Source organism: Papaver somniferum, chromosome 4 (genome assembly GCF_003573695.1).
Source record: "Papaver somniferum cultivar HN1 chromosome 4, ASM357369v1, whole genome shotgun sequence".
Lineage (NCBI taxonomy): Eukaryota > Viridiplantae > Streptophyta > Magnoliopsida > Ranunculales > Papaveraceae > Papaver > Papaver somniferum.
In genome coordinates this window covers 55,821,576-55,829,302 of record NC_039361.1, presented here as the reverse complement: position 1 = coordinate 55,829,302, position 7,727 = coordinate 55,821,576, and the positions used below count along the sequence as shown (strand labels likewise).

General features: G+C 35.1%; 1 long non-coding RNA gene across 1 annotated transcript; it reads right to left on the bottom strand.

The window, feature by feature from the left end:
- Window positions 1-6,255: 6,255 nt before the first annotated feature.
- On the bottom strand, window positions 6,256-6,861 carry LOC113273892. The gene is made up of 3 exons (XR_003322656.1): window positions 6,825-6,861; window positions 6,597-6,710; window positions 6,256-6,423 (listed from the first exon to the last, which is right to left on the bottom strand). It is a non-coding gene; the product is annotated as an uncharacterized LOC113273892 (long non-coding RNA).
- Window positions 6,862-7,727: the final 866 nt, after the last annotated feature.

The following is a 7,727-nucleotide window of genomic DNA, read 5'->3' as shown; positions in this document are numbered from 1 at the left end:
CATAACATAGGGCTCAATGATTTATTCTCAACAATAATCGCTCAAAACATATATGGACTCTTATTTTTCCAAAGTAGATTCTCAAAACATTGATTGTAAATGTTAAGCATGGAACATCAAATCACCTAAGCTAAGCATGACCCATCTAATCAAATAACACCCAATTTAATCAAATCATATTTCAATTAATTTTTAATGCAAAAGTCTTAAAAAGAATTAATAAAATTACCCATGTATGAAGCTCGGCCTCCTCCATCGTCCCAGTGTTGGGGTTTAACTCATCATAGTAAAAATGCTCTCAAAATAATTTATTATGGCTCAAAAATGGTTTACAAATGATGAGAATATGAGAAATACAATAAAACCAGAGAACTACGACCCTCAGTGATAAAATAAGACTGCTGAACCTCTGTCGCAAACGCTGTGTAAAATAAGACTGCCTGATTACGACCCACAGGTGTTAGTCGTTACTACTGTAGAAAAACGACTGCTGTTGCAGATCCGTTCTTCGTGTTCTTCATGTTCATCAGCAGCAGCAGCAGCAGAAACCGAGTTTGGGAAAACTCGAATTTCTTCTTCTCTGGCTCTCCTCAGCCCCCCAGACTCTCGACACCCTCTCTGATCAACCCCAGCAACCTATTTATAGCCAACATACCCATCGAATCTCGCTCATTCACTCCATATAATTCTCCATTACTCGTAAAATATTTTTTTCCATTTTCTTCACTGTCAGCCGAGATATGATCTTCTCCATCCCCTCTGCCTGCGCATATGAGCTGTAATACTTCTATAGTTGCATAAACACTTAAGAAGATCAGATATCTTCCCATTTAGTCCACAAAACTTCCCAAAAATTCCTCTCACAGAGAACTCGAGCGTATCTTCCCTGTTTAACTCTCGATTGAAAGTTAGCGGATTCTAGCCAAATTTAACTCATTCCAACGCTCAGAATAATCTTGTTATACTCAATAGATATGACCCAATTAATTCCAGCCATTTAGTTTCTCCACAAATCCATCGAAAATCAATTTGAAAATCTGCCAGGGAGAGAATATATTTTCCCGCCAAAAATGAAATTTGAATTATGAGAAGAAAAGTGTCCTCCCCCTAATCCTGTACGGGTGTCCCTTTAGCACCTGGGGTGGAAACAGTAATTTTGGGGTGGAAATAGTAATTTTTATGGGTTCCTCCGGTACATTTCTGGAACGCTTCCGGTGCATTTCTGAGGTGCCACCGGTACATTATCCTGGGGTGTAAAACACTACTTTTCGAGCTCATTTCGCCGCAAAGGCTTATTTCTCTAAAAACATCTACAAAAACAAAAAATAACACAATAAGTACTTAATCGAGTCTAACAATACAGAATATTGAGAACAAAATAGACATATAAATGCGTCTATCAGGTAACCATTATTGTTTTCCTTTACAACAGTTTATGTTTAACAAACTCATGTATTTCTATTTGTGCGTTTTATGCATTGTTTAACTTGTTTTACGATAATTCTGTTGATTCTGTTAATATTTCCATGGTTCGGAAAGGACCTGTAATGTGTTGTGGTCAATATGAATTGTTATGAAAAATAAGAATTTCCACGTGTGGTATATAGGATACGCTCCTTCACATTTATACCCAGAGATTTTATGATATATTGGTCGACAGTTTGCGAGTTCGGAATTGTCGACATCCATATTTACGATTAGGTGTGGATTTGCGAGTTCGGAATTGCACAACCATGGTATACATTGTTTGAAGAAGGAGTTTGTCCATATACATGTTTGTTTACTTCTGTGAGGATATGCTCTTTCACATTTATACCTAGAGCTTTTATGATATATTGGTCGACAGTTTGCGAGTTCGGAATTATCGACATCCATATTTACGATTAGGTGTGGATTTGCGAGTTCGGAATTGCACAACCATAGTATACATTGTTTGAAGGAAGAGCTTGTCCATATTCGTGTTTGTGTATCTCAGTGACTTGGTCACTATTTAATGTCTGAGAAAACATTATTGTTTTTCTTAATCTTGTTTATGATTACTTAGAAGTTAAATGTTAATTATTCCCACTTTCAGTTTTCAGAGATGGATCAGAGTTGCGCAGCGAAATCCACAAGTATTAACTCCGTTAATTAGTTAACTTCCGATATGTTTATTATGTTGTTTATTGTATCTGTAAACCAATTGACTATTATATATGTATTATTTGAGAGAAGTTCATGTATATATATTCTGAGCAGGGTTAGTTTTGGGATAAATTTTGTAGCAGATTTCTTAATTGAATGTTTAAGTATTTGAATTAGATTCGTAGTGCCTCTTTATTTAGTTAATCTCTTGGAATAGTCAGCTTCTAGCTTAGGGGGCGCTACAGTAGAATCAAAATAAATTTTGTCAGTAATGGGCATGGTGATTTTCAACAAGGTAGATTGTTAATTGGATCAGTGAGTTGGATCGCTAGTTGGATCGACGAGCTAGATTGTTGATTAAACCGACGAGTTGGAATGTCGGTTCTAGTGATTTAGATCATTGTAGGAGTGATGAGTTTGATTAATTAATCAAGGGCATGAGTAAGGAACGCTCAATTGTGAGGAAAACAAGTAAAGATGAAATTAGCGCAGAGATATGTTGTTGATGTTTTTCGATAATTTTTGTGAGTACACAACTTAAGATCGTCGAATTTTTTGTGAGGCTAGAATAAGAGAACATGTGCAAATTGCATACACTGATTGTACTGCAAATGATATCGACAATTCATGTTCATGTTGAAGAGGTGTGTTATTGTTGATATCTACCATCCTCACGCATGTACGGTGCATGCATGTCATTCTTTAATCTAGCATAGGAAAATTGCATCCATAACGAGATATATTAGATATTACTCCCACGTACGATATCCAAGGCGATTGGCTCCCATTTGAATATGACATGTTTTCGCTCTTTTTCGTCATACTATTCATTTCGTTTCCATTCGTCAAGGAACTCTTTCCTGCCAATGCCACTACACAATTTCCAGGATTTTGTCACAGGCTATACCTGTTACTTATTGAATTTGTAACGGTTATAACTGTACTAAATAGGCCGTTATTAATAATTGTGATGGTGTTTTATAACGGTTTTATCTGTGAAAAAAGGCAGATACAGTCACATATGAAAAGAGTTACAATAATTAATAGCCACAATTGACCTAATTTTATGAGAGCGACACGTGTCATATTTGTCACATTTATCTTAACGGTTTTAACTGTTACTCTCTATTAACCACAATTCAGAGTATGACACGTGTCTTAAAGAGTCACATTTACAACAACACTTATAACTGTTACTAAACCTTGCAATGATTGCACCGGAGACACGTGTCCTTTTTGTTACGGTTAAAGTAACACATATTAGTGTTGCCATTAATTTGTAACAGACACGTGTCGTCTCTTTGTCACGGCTTTATAACGATTAAAGTGTCACTCTCAATTGTAACAACAGTAAGATGATGACGCGTGTTATTTTTTCTTCACAATTTGTGTCACAGTTATAACCGTGACAATTCTTTCTGTTACAATCAAAAAAAAATGGGTGGCCCAGATCATTATGATGGACCCGGACTTCCAGCTTACATGCCTGTAATACAGGTCATTATCGTAGACCTGCACTTTCAGTTTACAGGCCTGAAATACAACCACAATTGCAGTTTCTTCTTTTCAATATGCAACCTATCCACCATCATTCCATCCATACATTCATTACGAAAACACAAATACAAAGGAATACTTTTATTCATTATCATTATGAAATCTACCCAAAAACAATTTAATCTTATTCAAGTACTCTCGGACAAAAACAAAATCCTCTCCAGCTGCTTAGCTGGTACAAGAATATAGGTAACATGCATGACAAATGTATCTATCAACTTAAGCAGTTGGATGCTCAACTCCAAAGCTCAAACACTTAAGATTTGGAGTGGAAATACCTGAAGAGCACAACCAAGATCAAGAACAAAAGCACTTAGTTCTCTTTGGATGCACCAGTTTCAGCATTGGCATCTAGTACTCCTGACTTGTCCAACAATAAAAATTGAGCATAGATATTAGTTAATGACGCAAACAACAGACAGATGTGCTCATGCTGCTTCACTACTACTAGATGTGAAGCAGAATGACCACCACTAGATGTGAAGCTCATATCAGCTACTTCTAATAAATGAATATCAAGAACAATAATATGCTATATCACCACCAAGAATAAATAATAGGGGTATGTAGATGAACATGATTGGTGTTCATTATTTCTATCCTACATTATGAGTTCAGTAGTCAAGAGTCAAAAAAAAATTATATATATATTGCAGGCCGTTTTGAACCTGAATTCCTGTTGCAGGCCGGCACTACAATTGATTCATAAGCAAATGGAAACTCATTCGATTAATATCCAGAGGAAAAGGGGAAAAGAGGTAGGCTCTCGTAGGTATTTCCAAGTGACTGATCCAATACTGAAATCAAATAGATGCGAATTAGCAAAAGGAACAAGGATTACTGCAACTTCTTGTACTTTACAATAACATGAAAAGAGGTCCCTTAAAACTCAAACACACATGGTAACACCTACTTATATATGTACTTGTAAAATTTAATCTTTACTTCTCAACTATTGCTTCAGCTAACACGAAAAAATATTGGACTCTCAAAACCTTAAATACGACATTCTTGGCAAAAAGTAAACCACAAGGTTTTTGGAAGACATTTACAATTACTCTCTATTATGTATGGCTGCATGCTATGGCACCTTACTTCAACTATGAATTGGGAAAAAATATAAATTAAACTATATTGAACTTTGAAAAGAATAAGTTATGTAACCTAATGAAGCAACCAAACTAATCCTCATATATTCAGTGAATAAAACTCAAACAAGAAAACACGTGAGCTATAAAACAACTTCCCTCATAGAATGCATTGTATTCAAAATGAGTAATCTATGTACTTACTATAATTCCTGCCTGCCAAAGTCTCGCATACAAATAAGAGTATCCACTACTTCCTGCAAATAACAATCAATGCATTTAGTTTTAGAGATAACTTATACAAGCAAGAGTAAATAAATTAGTTTTAGAGATAACTTATACAAGCAAGAGTAAATAATATCGAACAATGTCTGACACAATGGAAATCGATACAAGCAACCAAGTTTATCAAGGTTTTTCTGAAAAGATAATTATATAATTTTAAGCGACCAATTACCAAGTCCATGAAATGTTTACCTTCTCAACTGGAGGAGGATCTAATTAACTAGGGTCTCCTATGCTCAAGATCAGAACATCCATCTTGGTCAAAATTGCATACTTGAAGGTGTAGGCAAGATACCTGCAATAGACACAATACATACTTCTCAGTTCTATCAATCTTGCACAATAATAACATACGAAAGCGATAATCTAGGATACCTACTTAACATATTAACTCTATACATTAATATTATGTGAGCGAAAGATAATAATTCTAACACATGCCAGGGTTAACAAGAGATTGATAGCATCATTCACTAGAGCCATTACCCATCAACTGCCCTACAATTACTAAATTATACCAAGTATCACTATGAAAACCATAAGAACATATTCAGTGTCTCCAATAAATAACGTATCTAACTTTCAAGTATATTCATGACTGACAAATCCAATACCTCAAAAAATAAAGGATGCAGAATGAAGAATTACATGAGCAAAAGAGAATTACAGAACATAAGCAAGAATAATGGTTAACTGCAGACACATGTTAATGCTCTACTCCTCTTACATACTCTCTTACAGACACACAACAGCAGATCCATTGCACTAAACCACATCATGCCACTACAAGAGTGCGCTATTAGCATATCATTGCACTAAACCACTCTGGGCATTTCTGGTCACCTTGTAAGCACACAAATACGAAGTGAAAGAAAACAAACTTACTTAGTAACATTTATGGTGCAACATCATGTCCTGTTTCATCCACACCCGATTCAAATTACAGAAGCACAAGACGTTAGTTAACATATGCATATTTACAATCCAGGTGGACAATAACGATTGGTGTTATCTTTCAAAGGAGACCCGGTAATCATAAACCAAATAAGCGCTCTATCTGTTCTTTCTTTCTTCAACTTACCATCCAGATATTCCCCAAAGTTATGTTCTAATAGTGCAAACTACTCCTTTAGATAAAAGAGTTCATCTACAGTCAATTTCTTGGACAATGCCAAAAAAGCAAGGGTAGTGGACAAACCAAATTATGAGACATGATCAATAATAAAGCAAATTTCGAGAATATTAAAGTACTCACTCTTAATGTAACTTTATATAGATATGATGAGCGCATACAGGATTTCATGAGCCTGAATATTAGAATATCAGTAGGTACTGTTATATCATTGTAGTTCTGAAATCCAAGGATGACCTGCCAAAAAAAATATAATTAGGAATGCAACTTCTTTCTTAAAACAAATAACCTAATCAAGTTAAAACCAACAAGTCCCAAGACTAAACCAAAGCCTGCAAGATTATCATGAAACACCAACATCGCAGTCCTACCATTACTGAAGTAAATAAAGAATGCAATAAGAATTTTACCTTTTTTTCTGTACTTTCAGGCTTTTTCTCTACTTAATGTGCAGTTCTGTTGGTCTTCTGTTCAAGATTGTCTTTTGTTTCCACACCTCAATTTCCTTAAAGTACGAGGCCAAACTGCAAAAGAGAAAACTAACACACAATTAAACCAATCAACAAAAAAAAAAACAAATTTTCAATTGAAAAACTAAAACCCAGAAAAATAAAACCCACTTATTAAACTAACCTCACCTCAGATCTTTCAATTAAAACAGATTACTCTTTTTTCTCATCAGCTTCACCACACCATCATCACCGGAACCCTGAATGGAATTCAATCACAGTTATCTTAACATGATCTGGTAGCATAGATTTTGAGAAAATAAAACGCTAATTAATCAAATGTACCATGTCACCTCAAAACCCAAGAGTCATTAGCAGCATTTACTGCCGATTCCAAGAGCTGGATCACCCAAAACAAAAACAAAAAACAAACATTTCAGAGGCCAAATACAAATAAATTAGACAGACTTATGCAATCAAAGAAATAAACCTCTAATTGTTCCTGCTTCTCAACTTTCAACTAATCTACTCAATATCTGAAAAAATCACAAACCAAAATCATTATAAATCCCACAAATTTCAGATCTGAATGATGAAATACTGTTAAGACAAACACAAACACAAATATAATAACCTAACTCAAAACTGAGATTAAAACCAAACCCATGATTTAAACTCCATGAAATCAAATGAAGAAACATAAAAATTGCGAATCCTTGATTTGTTTTCTCAACAAATATGAGAAGATCCAACAAACCTCAGAAGAGATCCTCAGAAGAGATATAGAGAAGAAATTTATCTTGATGGGAGAATCAGACGGAAAATCGAGATACTCTCTGATGACAAAACCAATTACCAGATCCACTCATAAACGCATCGAAATCACTAAATAAAACCTCATCAATAAAGTGATCAGGGACGAAGAAACGAGAGGAAAGGGAGGTGAGAGAGTGAGATGCAGAGGAGAGGAGAATGAAAAAGAGATAAGGTTGATTGATATTCTCTTTCTTCTAGAGATATGTGGAGTATAAGAAAACCTACCTCGAGTAACTAATCAAGGAGATGTAAGGACGCGATTTCTTATTTGTGCGT